Genomic DNA, 14,108 nt, shown 5'->3' with positions numbered 1-14,108 from the left:
AAGAAGACAATCATCAAGAATGTCAAGAATAAAAGTGATATGATAATTATACCCATTAAATAAGAAGATATCCTTGACACAAATTTAAACTCCAAAGACGAGTGAAAACACCCCCTCACGCATTTTTTCCTTCCAAAATTGAAATCACCTATTCGATGTAAAGTTAACTACTAAAAGGAATGATCATTAACTATTGCATTACCTAGTACTAGTATAGGTAGTCACATGAGCTTTCCTTTTCCTTGTATTATATATTTGTTTACCGTAAAACGGTACAATTAAATTTATACATGATTTCGAGATAAGTGAATTAGTTCGGTCCTGAAATAATACAAGAATTAAAGAAATACACAATATTTAGCCTTGAAATAAAGACAAAATAGCAGAAACAATAATTTTAGGAGCAAGACTTCCAGACGCACCAATAATGAAATCAAATAGTAGGAAGATAAAATGGTATATATAAAGCTTTGAATAGATTATCGCGTCAATTTGCCAGAAAGGTTGTGTTCTTTGTAATGACAATAGAGCTCACTATTTATATCTGCACCTAGGGAACAGGTTCCTAGGATCTTGCGCTTCTTTAATGTCAATTATGATGGTCATTGAAAAATGCGTAATGATGAGCATAAATGACAAATTCTTTGTAATGGACAGTGTACTAAATGTTGTAGAATATTCCCCATTAAATCCTATTGAGTGATAGTCATTTACTGCATCTTTATGAGCGTCATTCTTTCCGATAACAAATGAAACAGTTGTCTTCGGTTTTAGCTATCCTCTGCCTTTGGCTCCGCATGTCACTCTCTTATGCAATTACTTAACGTAATATATTTTTACCCTTATACATATTATCAAGTTTTCTTTCTCATAATAATCAGAAAAATCACATAAATTTTTTCCAAGTAACACCGAAAGTCTTTAGAAGAAAACAAAGGAGAAATATTCTCTATGATACTTGGGAAAAACTGTCTATATTTCTTTGTTTGCTATACATCTCTATGAAGATGAGAGGTTAAAGCGGAAAACAAAATAAAATTAAAAACTAAAAAAAGGAATTAAAAGTTGGAGGGGAATATATATAGATTAACAAAAGACCTATATGAAAACCTTTTTATTTTTATTTTTTATTCTTTCCGAGGCCGCGCCACCCAAAGAGAGCTAAGAGCTCGGAGCCTATGGAAATATTCAGCAATTGCCAAAAAGCACCTTGCCGCTTGACGAGTTGTCAAAATTTGATGCAACCGATGAATTATTTGGTGCCTCAAAGTATCAGCCTGTAAGTGAAAAATAATTATTGATAATAATTTCTTTTCTTTCGTCAATAACTTGTACTCATTGCATATTATATGACGTAGTTCCGAGTACAATTGGTCAAACTAGTTAGATATTTGATGCAAGTTCAAAGAAAAAGTTTTAAAATTTTTAAAATAAAATTTATATATTTAGAAACTAAGTAAAAAATTATTATGAGTCATAATATTTAGCAATTTAAATATTATAAAATATTCACCGAAAGAAATGGTCAAAAAAGTTCTTTGACTCTCCAAATAATAAATATATCACATAAAATGAAACAAAGGGAGTGATAAATACATAATTTATGGAGAAGTCAATTCATGTTTGACTTATTTGATTTATATTCTTTTATTTTAGATTTTTAAATCGCCATCAATGTTTAAAAAGAAGTATATAGCAGACGAGTATAATAATTGTTATTCTGGAGCTGGTGATTTAATGGTTGAGTTGACTTGAGCACGCTCGTAAGATTTTATTATGGATTCAGAATGTGAAAGTTATTTTTTGTTATTTTATTCCCTAAGGCATGTTAGTTTTCTTATGCTATATATTGGAAAAGGAAAAGGCAACTGCAATGAGCTGGGAAATACTATGAAATTTCAATGTTATAGCTAGAACATGTACATAGAGTTATGTTACGTGGCTGCATGCTCTTTCAAATGTGTTTCAAGTCAAATGTCTTTAAAAATAAATCATATATTTCTGAATCCCTCCCCTATTTGGAAGTCTGCGTTTACAAGATTGTGCTCGCGTTGCTTTTTGACCGAAATTCTTGCAAAAATAACATTTTTAAATTTATCATTTACCCAATCATGCTACCTATTAAATAATTATAGTTTTTTGATAAATATTAGTACCTGATAATCTAATAAAAATAGTATTCCCTCTGTTTCCATTTATGTGTTTACATTATCATTTGGGGAGTCTACGAGGTTTATTTTTCGTGGATTTATTAAATATATTATGAGTATTTTAAATATAAATTATTATGATTTATAGTACTTTGTATGGATTTTTAAGTATGTAAATTTTATTTTAAAAACTTGAAAATCTATGTCTAGATTTATGGTCAAAATTACAAACTTTGACCTTAATCAAGCCACATAAATTGAAATAGAGGGGATAACTAACATGATATATTACATACTCCTTGTGATCTATTTTAGTTATTGTGGTTATTAAAAATAACTGGTCTAAAATGCTTATCATTTTAGAAAATCAAGATATAATTAATTATTTTTTTCCTATTCTTTAGTGTTAATTGTTCTTGAAAGTAAAAAATATTGACTATATTGCATAAAAAACGTAAATTTGATGAAGAGTTAATAAGGGTATAGTAGTCAAATGGCCCTTCATGTCAGTAATTACTTAACGGCCGTGTAAAAAAAATATGACAACTAAAATGGACAGATAAAATATTAAAATTTACTAAAAACATGAAAAATATTTACATCTTCAATATATATAACTTAAAAAGCATAATTTACGAAATTAGGATTTTGAGCTGCTACTTGGGTAATGCACTAAACGGTGTGTATATGTATGGATTAATGAGCTGGGAGAGAGAATTGGTCATAGATGGAGTAAATACTCTTTTTCTTCTTCTTGGCCCTACCAATCTATTAACATCACTTAATCACTTAATAGCCTGTTTGTCAAATTTTTCAAGGTACTTTCTTTTTTCAAAAAAAAAAAAAAAAAAAAACTTTTTCTACGTTGAAGTATCTGGCTAAGCTTTTAAAAGGAAAAAAGTACTTTTGGATAGAAACATAAACTGTCATTAAAAAGTTAAAAAAATAGCTTTTCATAAAAAATAGAATTATATACCAAAATAACCCTACTCAATTTAACTTAATATTTAGCTATTTTAAACGTGATTCTCCTAATATATATGTATCTTTTTAGGATAGATTTCTAAATATGGAGACTTTGGGGTGAATGCTTTCATATTTATTGAATGATACTTTAATATATTTAAATCATTGAAAGAATAGAATACATTTAATATTTATTTTTAAATTTTAGTTAAAATAAAAATAAAAAAATTTAATTAATATTTCATAATAATTATTTGAAAATTTATATACTTAAATAGTATTAATTATTAAGCAAGAATTTTTATGTCCTTGTTTATAATTTGATACTTACAAATCTTTTTGAAAAGTTTGGCAAACAAAAATTACTGCTCAAAAGTACTTTTCAAATTGATTAGCCAAACACAAATTGCTTTTCTACAAAAATACTTTTTTTAAAAGTACTTTTTAAAATAAGTAAATTTTATAATTGTTAAAAAACTATTTATTTTGAAAAGTGCTTTCGTTCAAAAATATTTTAAAAAAAGTTGTTTTAGAGAATAGCAGTTTATGTTTGGCCATTATTATTTGTGTTTGATCAATCTTTTCAAAAAGTATTTTAAATTTTAAATTATAAGAAAATGTAGTATTAAGGTTTAGTTTATAATTAGTATTATTTAAAAGAGAAAAATAAATTTATATATTTACTACAAATAAAATTTAATTAATTTTTTATTTTTATTAAATAAAATATGAAATAAAAATTTATTTTTAGTTAATTAAAGTATCTCTATTCAAAGAAGAACAGGATACGAAGAAGATAAGAAACGCCAGAAGACAAAAAAAGAAAAAAAATTATTTATAGTAGAAAGACTATTTCAAAGAGGGATAGGAGAGGAAAATAAAAATATTGTAAAGAAAGGGATGGTACATAGAAACAAAAAGGAAAAGCAAAAGGTTAAATTAATGAGGGATAATTTGACAAAATATAAATTTATGATACGAATAATTTTGTCTTAAAAAAATAATGTCTACTGCTGCTAGCTTCTGGCGATGCTCCAAAGCACTTTTTCAGCTTGGTCAAACACCTCAAATTTTTATTAAAATACTTTTGTGACGAAAAAAGTGCCTTGGCTAAAGAGGCTCTTAATCTAAAATCTTATCTCAACTGTGTGCGTACACATAATACAAAGAGATTTATTTTAGCGTTAGATTCTTCTCAAGAAATAAAATATGACCTTGAATAAAACATTCTTTTGTGAGTATATAATTAGAGGTTTTAACATATTAACGCTGACAATACAAAGATTATCAGTGTAATGTGATTTATTCCAGAAGATTGTCTATCTTATTTTTAGGTGACTAGTTTCATTAATCATTGGCAGTTATTTGTAATTATTTTAGGTAACTTGATAGTGTAAAAAGCCTTTCACACTACCAATATTTAGAAATTAAATTTATTAAATGTAAGTTGTGACATACCTGTCTTACAAAACCTTCCAGAGTGGAAAGTTTGTTGATGGCAAGGGCTACTTGGCCCATGTAGTTAGCCATATTTTAGGGAAATTAGCCAATGCATCAGAGACAATAATTGTGTCTGACAGAGTCTGATTCAGAGCTTCTAGCCCTTGTGAAAGGGCATTCTCAGCTTCTTGTGTTGATTTTTGTAACCCACAAATCCCCACAAATTGTTCTTCTGTTAATGGCTCAATCTGACTCAGGATAATCTAATCATGAATCATTAGACACAACAAACCAAGATTAATCAGCTTATCCCAGACATATAACATACATGCATAAAACTCCCAAATATACACCTAATATTCACCTATATATGAGTGTGTAGATGCTAAACTCTTTTTTACGTACTTTAATGAGCTCGGATGGCCGGAAATCTCCCATCCAAATGAAACAGCGCTCTGCCGGAGTTTTCCACATGCCGGAAACAAGATGAAAGACGTCGGATTTTGCAAGCATGCTCTTAAGGTTCATGATGTCGTCGTAATGTGTCACGCAATTGGCGACGTACATCCCGAGTTCGTTCTCCGGCAAATATTCCTGCAGTAGTGCACTGCGCAGCTCGCACATGAGACGATGGTGTTCCTCCAGCCACCTTCCGTACTCCATATCAAAAACTGCTGCATCTAAATCAACATGAATACTACACTCTCAATAGGTTATATCCATATTAATCAGAATAAACCATAAAGCTACAGGTTATATGGCACATGAGAGAATTGTATACGGTGGGGTAACATGTATATACCACGATTTCCTTATGAGTCAAACATAACAAAGGTTGATTACATGAGATCGTAATCGAAGCTGAGAACTTCTTGTACCAAGGTCCGAACAAAATGCTCGCCATCGGACTTGATAAACCGACGCACCCTGACCCGGGATGGGTTTTGAGACTTCGGGAAGCACGTGAACGGTTGCACACAACTAACGGAGGGCCGTGATATTCGCGTCCAACCGGCTATCACGTCGCAGATCTCGCCCAATGTCGGTAACAGATCAGTAATTAACAAGAAAGAAAGATTTTTACCTTTTAATTTCTATACTTGTACTAGGGGTGACACTCTCCTACTATATAAAAGAGAGACTTTTATCTCAACTGGACACATTGTAACACGCATACCAAGGCAATACAAATTGATTTCTCTTCTTTCTAGCTAATAAAATTAAAGGTTCTTAATTTATTGTTGTTCTTCATATACGTTTGGCTTCGAACCAAAGGTCTGATCGAGACCAAAGTTACTGTTAAGACCAAATTCGAGCTTGGCCGTAACATCACAATTAGTTTGGTTATTCATTCTATATTTAATTCGTTTATCTAACATTCTTGATTATTTGTGTTGAATCGATCCACATATCCTTAAAATCACGTATAAATTCAATTGTTATCCATTTTAAGGGTACACAAGTATACCTTTTTTTTTGGTTGAAAATCGAGAGTATTACTAGTCCGCCGTCACAATAAGTGATGCACTTACCTTTTTAGTTGTTCCAAAAAATGATATATCATAATTTCATTTATCCTTAATGTTATGCTTTATAGTCACATAACTCACTTTAAACTACAAGTTACAAAATATTTTTTTATTATTAAATTTAGTGTCCAATAAAAGTGATCACATAAAATAAAATGAGACGAAAGGAGTATTATAAAGTACAACGACATTAGTAATTTTTCAATGAAAATATCTTCTTGGGAGATGTTTGATTGGTTAGTGCATGGGGAAATATGTCTCGAGAAAAATATATCCTCCATGCATGTTATTTTATATAAACCTATTTCCTTTTTAGTAAATTTCAAAAATAAGTGAACATTTTTCTAATAAGGAAACTTTTAATTTGGATTTCAATACTACTCTTAAAATAAAACATGTCATTTTACACTATAAGTTTTAAAAGATTTATAATCATACAAATGTTGTGATATATTTACAACCATAAATTTCAAATTTTTTTTTCTTTAACTCACTGTCCAGTCAAATAGGTTCACATAAATTAAAATAGAGGAAGTATTAAAAATTAATGATAATATTAGCAAACGGGAGAGTATTATGATGAAAATTTTGAATACTAAATATAAGTAATAATAATGTCTAAATATTAATTAGAATAAGTAATACGGAGTTAAACTAAAATAAGAGAATAACCATCGGTCATAAGTGAGGGAGAAGACATTTTTCCTCTTAATAAAAATCAACTTTCTTTCTAAACGAACACCTGAAAACCGACGGAATTAGAGCTCTAGCTATAGATTCGACAATATTCAGTAACTTTGACCAAAATTTTAATTGTATTTATGTTAAGAAAAAAAAAAATATATATATATATCCCATAAACTTAAAATTCTTAATCTCAAAACTATTTTCTCGTAAATATAATTTTCTTGGAAAATGACTTCTATTATACCCAGGGGCGAAGCCACCTTTTGCTAAGGGTGGTCAATTGACAACGAAAAATTACATTGTGTATATAAGTAAAATATTAGTTTTAGATGTATATAACATATATTGAACACCCATTGTTGGAATTTTTTTTTACTTCTTTCAAGTCTGAACACTTGAACAAATTTCTGGCTTCGTTACTGATTATACCAAATACATTTTAATTTATGATGTTAACAGGAAGGCCTTGGTCTCCTACTAAAAGAGCATTACCTCCAAAATGAAATCCCTACAAATATTTGAATTTTTTCTTAAGGTCATTTTCCCCCCAAAATAATTGTGAATATAGAAGCAACAACAAATGATTCTATGAGCTTTATAATAAGCTGAGTTGGTTAGAGAAATTAAATGTTGTTACTTGAGATCTGGCCCTTTGTAATTCTTGTTCTAAGTGGGCAAGCCTAATCCTACTTGACTCTAGCTGCTGAATATAAGCCTGCAATGGAAAATAAGTAGATAAAACAAATTTCCATAAATTAAATATATAATTGCTCAAGCACGATGCTCCTGTTTTAAGTGTTACACCAATAGTAATTAAATGAAAATAATTAAGTGCATGTAGTACCTTTTTCCTAAGTCTGTTTTTTCTAGCTGCTTCTCTATTCTGAGCAAGTCTTCTTAATATCTGCAAAGAAAAGCAATTAACTAAAAATTAAAATCCCAAAAAAAGGATACATTTCCTCAAAAGATCAGAAACCACAAGTCTCACCTTATGATCTGGTGTTTTACATGCATCTTTCTCTGAACTTGAATTTAGACCCTTCCTGTTCCATTCTCGCTAACACCAACCAATGAAAACTTTTTAGGGGAAACTAAATACAAAAAGCGGCAAAGGAAAAATTATTCTCTTTGTTCTAATTTATTTGACATTATTATTATTATTATTTGAAAAGTTAAAAAAGTTCTTATTTGACCACTATTTTCTTAAATTATATTCTTTTAAATTATTAACTATTGTGAATTATAATCTTTTCATATAATTTTTGAGTATGTAAATTTTATTTCAAAAAATGGAATGAAGGGACTAATATTTTGCTAAAGAATATATAAAACATGAGAAAGTTAAAGTATACCTTAGCAATTTTTTGTTCAGGTACAGAAGTAGAAACAATTTCATTTTTAGGGTTGGATAACTCCATGGACGGCTGAGATGATTTCTCGGAACCACTAGAAACCAATCCAGTATTTGCCTACCAAAAGCAGAAAATAACAAGCCATTAGAAATTATAGAAACATAAACAGCAAGAAACATTATATATATATATTGCCTTTCTATACACATAAAATATTAAACTTGTTATCCATGTTTGAGTTTGTGTACCTTAGTTGATGTTGGTTCAACATGCATGGGTTGTGATGGAAAAATGTTCGGAGTCGGTGGTCTCATCTCACAATTATTTTCTGCAATTATATAAACAGAAAAAATAGTAGCTTCACCGGGAAAAAAGGTGGATTCAATACTAAAAACTTTAAACGCTGAATCAATCAAATTTAAATTCAGAACACATTGGTGAGAAAGAAGAAAAAAATGGGTGGAAGGAATGCTCACGTCTTTGGTCATGGTTTGCTGAAGGATCTTGACCATCAAGGTAAAGGAAAAAGGCTTGATCCAGTTCACCTAAATCATAATTAGCTCCACCAGTATTGTCTTTGCTTCTGCTCGTGGATCAACGATAGAAAAAAAAAATTATTAACTCAAGAGAAATGGAGAAATGCGCTGTGAAGAAATTAAATCATGAGTTGAATTTTTGTATCCCTAACTTTAATTAAACAAAAGAAAAATATTAGTACATAAAGTTTCCTGGAACGGAAGATGATGCTGAAGTTGACTGCTGCTGTAACATTCCAAAAGCAATCTGATTATTTTGCAACTGCTGCTCCTGAGAAATATTATGGAAAAATAAATGTTGCCGATGATCACTTCCAAAAGAAATCCCATTATCACTTTCAAGCCCCATTTTTTTTATACTACAAGAACTGATTTCTTTCTCCACAGTACAGATATATATATAGAGAGAGAGAGAGAGTTTCGACCTCCTTTGTGAGGAGGCACCCCTTCTCCTAAAGTTACGAATAAGATTATTTTGTCGAGTTCCTGAGGGAGAGTTGGCGATTTTGGTTATAGGTAATCTTTTGTGCAAACTCGATCGTTTTAAGATTAACATAATCACTACATATATGTAGAGATAAAATCTAAGACAGCTAGCACTAGTCGGTGAGAATACTTTTTTTTTTTTGAAGAGAGGATCGGATGAGGAAATGAAGAATTGAATGCTAAAGAAGCAAACGGACAAAGTTATTTTTAGCTTCTAGCTAGTGAAGAAGAAGAAGACTTTCTTTCTTTGAATACAAAAACAAAATCTTTTCTTTTTCAGATAAAGCGGTAGGTCCTGAAGAATATCCAGAGTTTCAGCACTTCTCTCTCTCTCTAAAAAAATTGTTCTAAGTCGAGTTTGGGCTCTATAAACGGACGTTTTTGAGCTTCCTTGTTCGACTACTGTATCTCATTGTTGGATATATGAGTATGGCATCGACCTACCGTAAATACAATTTTTAATAATAAAACACTATGGCATATATCAAGAACATTAAAATAAAATTTTAAAAACAATGATGATACCCGTAAAACAGAATTTTATGTAAGTAATATCGGCATTTAAAGAAGCGAACATTAGTGACAAGATATTAGTGCTCATTTTATGAAGCAGTCAGTTTTTGCGTGTTATTTGTACATCATGTTCTTTTATAATTTATAATTTAACAAAATAACTTTTTTAAATATTATATGTGTAAAAGACAGATATTTTATAAAAGTAAATCTTTATGTGTAAAAACAAGGTAGGACCATAAAACTAAAAATAAGTTTGTAACAAAACCAATTAGCCCAAATTTTTGGTCATATTCATCCTAATTCATACTATGCAGTGTGTTTGTGTATAGTAACTGTATTGAGATTGGTTATACACACCTGTATTTGTCTTTACTAGTTGTTAAGCTGTTAGTTTGTTAATGTAGCTTGTTATTGATAGTGGAAATTATTAGTTAAGTGGACACAGCTGTTGCTAGCTGTCATGTGTATAAGTAAGAGAATTGGACACTTTGTACAGTTGGAATATTCATTTCAATTTTCCTATTATGTGTTACTGCTCTCTCGAAGCTTCTTCTCTCATTTCCTCTCTTCTAGCTAGGTTTTTTGCTTGTCCACCATTGGATCTCATCTGAGCTCAATTTCACTTCTCTCACTTGTGAATTTGTCATGGTATCATAGCGGAGGTTCTAATCCTTAGCTCAATTTCATTTTTAGTCCAGAAAACTCAAGGTTTGATATTGTTTCGTTTTGAGGTTCGAGGTCAGCCCCAAATTTATGTTTGGTACAGAAATCAGGTGATTAAGAGTTCTCTTCGCGCACATATCGACCAGGATCATGGCAATTGAAGAAAGCACATCATATTCTTCTTATCCGCTATTCGATTCAACCAACCCGCTTTGCATGCATCCATTCTAAAATGCAGGTTTCATGCTTGCACCGGTACCTTTTGATGGATCAGGGCACAGATCATGGAGACGAGACTCAAAGGATCCTACTTTTGATCAATGGGAACGCTGTGATAATACAGTGACCTCGTGGATTTTGAATTCCCTTTCAAAGGACCAGGTAGATAGTTAACAATATGTCAATGATGCTAAGGAGCTTTAGCAGGAGTTGGAGGACATATATGATTAAACTAATGGGGTAAAACTATATCTATTAGAGAAAGAAATCAGTGATTTGAGTCAAGGAACACCCGATATTACAGGGTACTATACTAAGATGAAGAAGTTACGGGAAAAACTAAACATCTTGAATGCACATGCTCAGTGCAAGTGCCAGCGTACATGTGGTGCCAAGGCAAATATACAGAAAGCTGAACATGACACAAGGTTAATTCAGTTTCTAATGGGTTTGAACAAGGTATATATGTTGTGAGGGGAAGCATCCTAATGATGAACCACGTTCCTTCCTTGGCACAAGCTTTGTCTATTCTCATTCATGAGGAGAAGAAAAGGGAGATGAAACCAAATAATCAGTTAATGATTGATTCCACTGCTTTGAGTGTGAACAAGCCAAGAAATAATAATTTTAGAACTAGCTATGGCAAACAAGGAAATGGGCCTGGAGGGGATTCCTACACAAACTGCAATCAGTCGAGTAGCACTGGGAACAATGGTTTCAGGGGCACCTACTCCACAAACAGACCTCGACCAGTCTGTGATTACTGCAAGAGACCAGGGCACACCAGGACAGGTGCTATAAACTTCACGGTTATCCACAAGACTCCAAGTTCAATAAAGAAAGAGGAGTGGCTGACAATGTATTTGGAGATTATGGTGATAAACATGTTGGTGTAGAAGATGGGGGGAAAGCCACAGACTCAAGAAGAGGGACGAATGATGCAAAATCTGACCAAAGAACAATACAACCAGCTCATCAGTATCTTAGAAAATTTTCAAGCTGGAAATGCAGAAGACAACTCTGGCATGAGGGCAGGAGCAGTATCTTAGGGATATAGTAGATATGCCCTAGATCCAATATCATATTTGATGTTTTGAACATATTTTTATAAAATATATATGGCATTTGATATTCTTTTATCATTATTATTAATTGTTTGATTAATTTGATATGGTCCTTGATTAAATTTTGAGATTTGTCATCGTGATAGAGATCATGATAATGAGAGCAAAGTCTCTTACAATTTAATCTGGACATTAGTGATCCGGTTAGATCAATATTTATGTGATCGTCTTTATGGGATAAAGATTAGTTGATCTCATTTACTAAATTACATAGATAGATGATGCATATAGAGATATGATCATTGAACCGACTCGTTGGATAATTCATAATGGTTAGAATTACCATAAACTGTCAATATGATATTCTCTTGAAGAATGTGATGTAACAGTTTCCTTTGACCTGAGATCGTCATAGTAATTGATAAGTTATTTATTGTGCTTTGATATCAGACACCTATGGCCTTAGGGCGATAGTTGAAAGGATATTGGGTATGATTAAATACTTGTAGAATTAGTGATGGATCAAGATGGAATCTGTCAACTCTTGGTAATGAGTTTAAGCTCCATGTTGTCATGAATTATAAACGACCAAATTAAGACCTTGGCCAGGGCAATTGAATGAAAGAAGAAAAGAGTTTCTTAGGTCATTCAATGGTCGATTATATTTGACATGAACACATAGTTGGTCGCCTATTAGGATTTGACAGTTGAACCATATCCTAGGGTGATCCAGAGCTATAAGGACAGAAGGAATTACTACATTATTCTTCTACTGGTTCTTGAGAGTAAATTGTATACTTCATGCTATCCGGTCGTTAAGGAGTGTTGCTAGACGCCACCCTTGATTAGTATATTGATGTGGTCAATTTATTACCGGTTTAGTATTGAACCTATGGGGTCGCACACTAACGAGTGTTATGATCTTTGCTAAAGGATTGATTACTTTATTATTTGTTAATTAAATTAAAGAATTTAATTAGTCAAATAAATTTAGTTAGTTAGTCCAAATGAAATATTAATTATATTTTTTTGCAAGCACAAAAGATATAATTAATATTGTGAACAAGTTGAAGTTTTCTATTTGGAATAGAAAATTAAATTATATCTCTTGGTTAAAATATATATAATGATATATATAATTAACACTTATTTTATATAAAAGATGTTATATAAAATATAATATTAATAAAAGGCTTGTTAGTAATTCCAATTTGGAATTGGATTAAATCACGTGTAAAGTTCACAAAAGGAACTTGTCGTCAATTTCATCCCATTTGGAATGGGATTAATCTTTTATTAATTATGCTTTACAAGTAACAGATTTCAACTTTGAGTTGGAATAATCACGTGAACAAGTCTTTGGCAGTCATAAACCTATTTGAATGAGATTCGAACTTCTATGGAAAAAAGTAAAAAACTTTTACCCTAAGTGAATCATTACCTCAACCAATATGAAAAGGTTTTAGGTGATGCTATATAAAGGGTGATGGAAAAAAAACTAATTATTGAGAAGAAAACCCACTTTGTGAAAGTGAGAGTGCAACACAAGCCAAGAGAGAAAATACAGTTACAAGAAAAGTGTTTCTTGTTCTTCTAATTTGAGTTGAGATTTTTGAGAAAAATTTCAGCACAAGTTTTTCGTTCAATTTGTTCGCGGGTTTCGTTGATCAAAGAATTGATAGCAAGGATCAGTCTCGGTGTGGATACGCATAGAGTCTTCGCACTATCGAAGAAATTTTGAAACGAGAATCTCTACACCAGGTACGTCTTAGATCCGATCTATTGACATGTAAATAAATTTTAAACACGAAAAGATCTGCCTAGGATTGTTATTGTCTTCCGCTGCATGTTACGGACACCTATACGCAATCCTTCAGTGGTATTAGAGCAGTGGTTTATTGTGTCTAAAATTTATTTACGAAATATTTTTATATTATATTTGAAGAGTTCAAACCATAATATATGTGTCTTGTGCAATAGTTAAATCGTTTGAACTATTGAGATAGTTCATAACTTGAATTTAAAATTTTGTATTAGATACAATAGGAATCTATAATCGGTTACATGATTCTATTGTTATTTTTAATTGTTATTAGTTAATGAGATGTTAATTAATAATGATATTCTGGCATGAATTACTTTTTTGTGATATATGTGATATATAGATTAAACATGTTAGAAGAATGTTGAATTTTATTTTTATGTCACGTGCTTGTTCATTACATAATTTTGAATTATTTATTACATGTGATGTAAATCAATTTAGGACTAAGCATGTAGACAACTTGAACTAAATTCACATGCTATAAAAGATTTGATCTTCATGTTATTAAAAATTATTTTAGTAACAATTCCCTCTTACTAAAATTTGAGTTCTTAAATAATAAAATATAAGATATTTTATTATAAGAAGCTATCCATCAAGGTAAATAATTTTACTTATTTCTTGTTTATAAGGAGCGGCCTGACTACCAGGAGACTTATAGTTCGAGAATATATT

The 14,108-nt window shown here is 30.9% G+C and overlaps 1 pseudogene; it reads right to left on the bottom strand.

Annotated features, from left to right (window-relative positions):
• Positions 1–1,057: 1,057 nt before the first annotated feature.
• On the bottom strand, positions 1,058–9,502 carry LOC104227230 (bZIP transcription factor TGA10-like; annotated as a pseudogene).
• Positions 9,503–14,108: the final 4,606 nt, after the last annotated feature.

This window comes from Nicotiana sylvestris, chromosome 12 (genome assembly GCF_000393655.2).
Source record: "Nicotiana sylvestris chromosome 12, ASM39365v2, whole genome shotgun sequence".
Lineage (NCBI taxonomy): Eukaryota > Viridiplantae > Streptophyta > Magnoliopsida > Solanales > Solanaceae > Nicotiana > Nicotiana sylvestris.
This window is presented reverse-complemented; position numbering and strand designations above follow the sequence as displayed.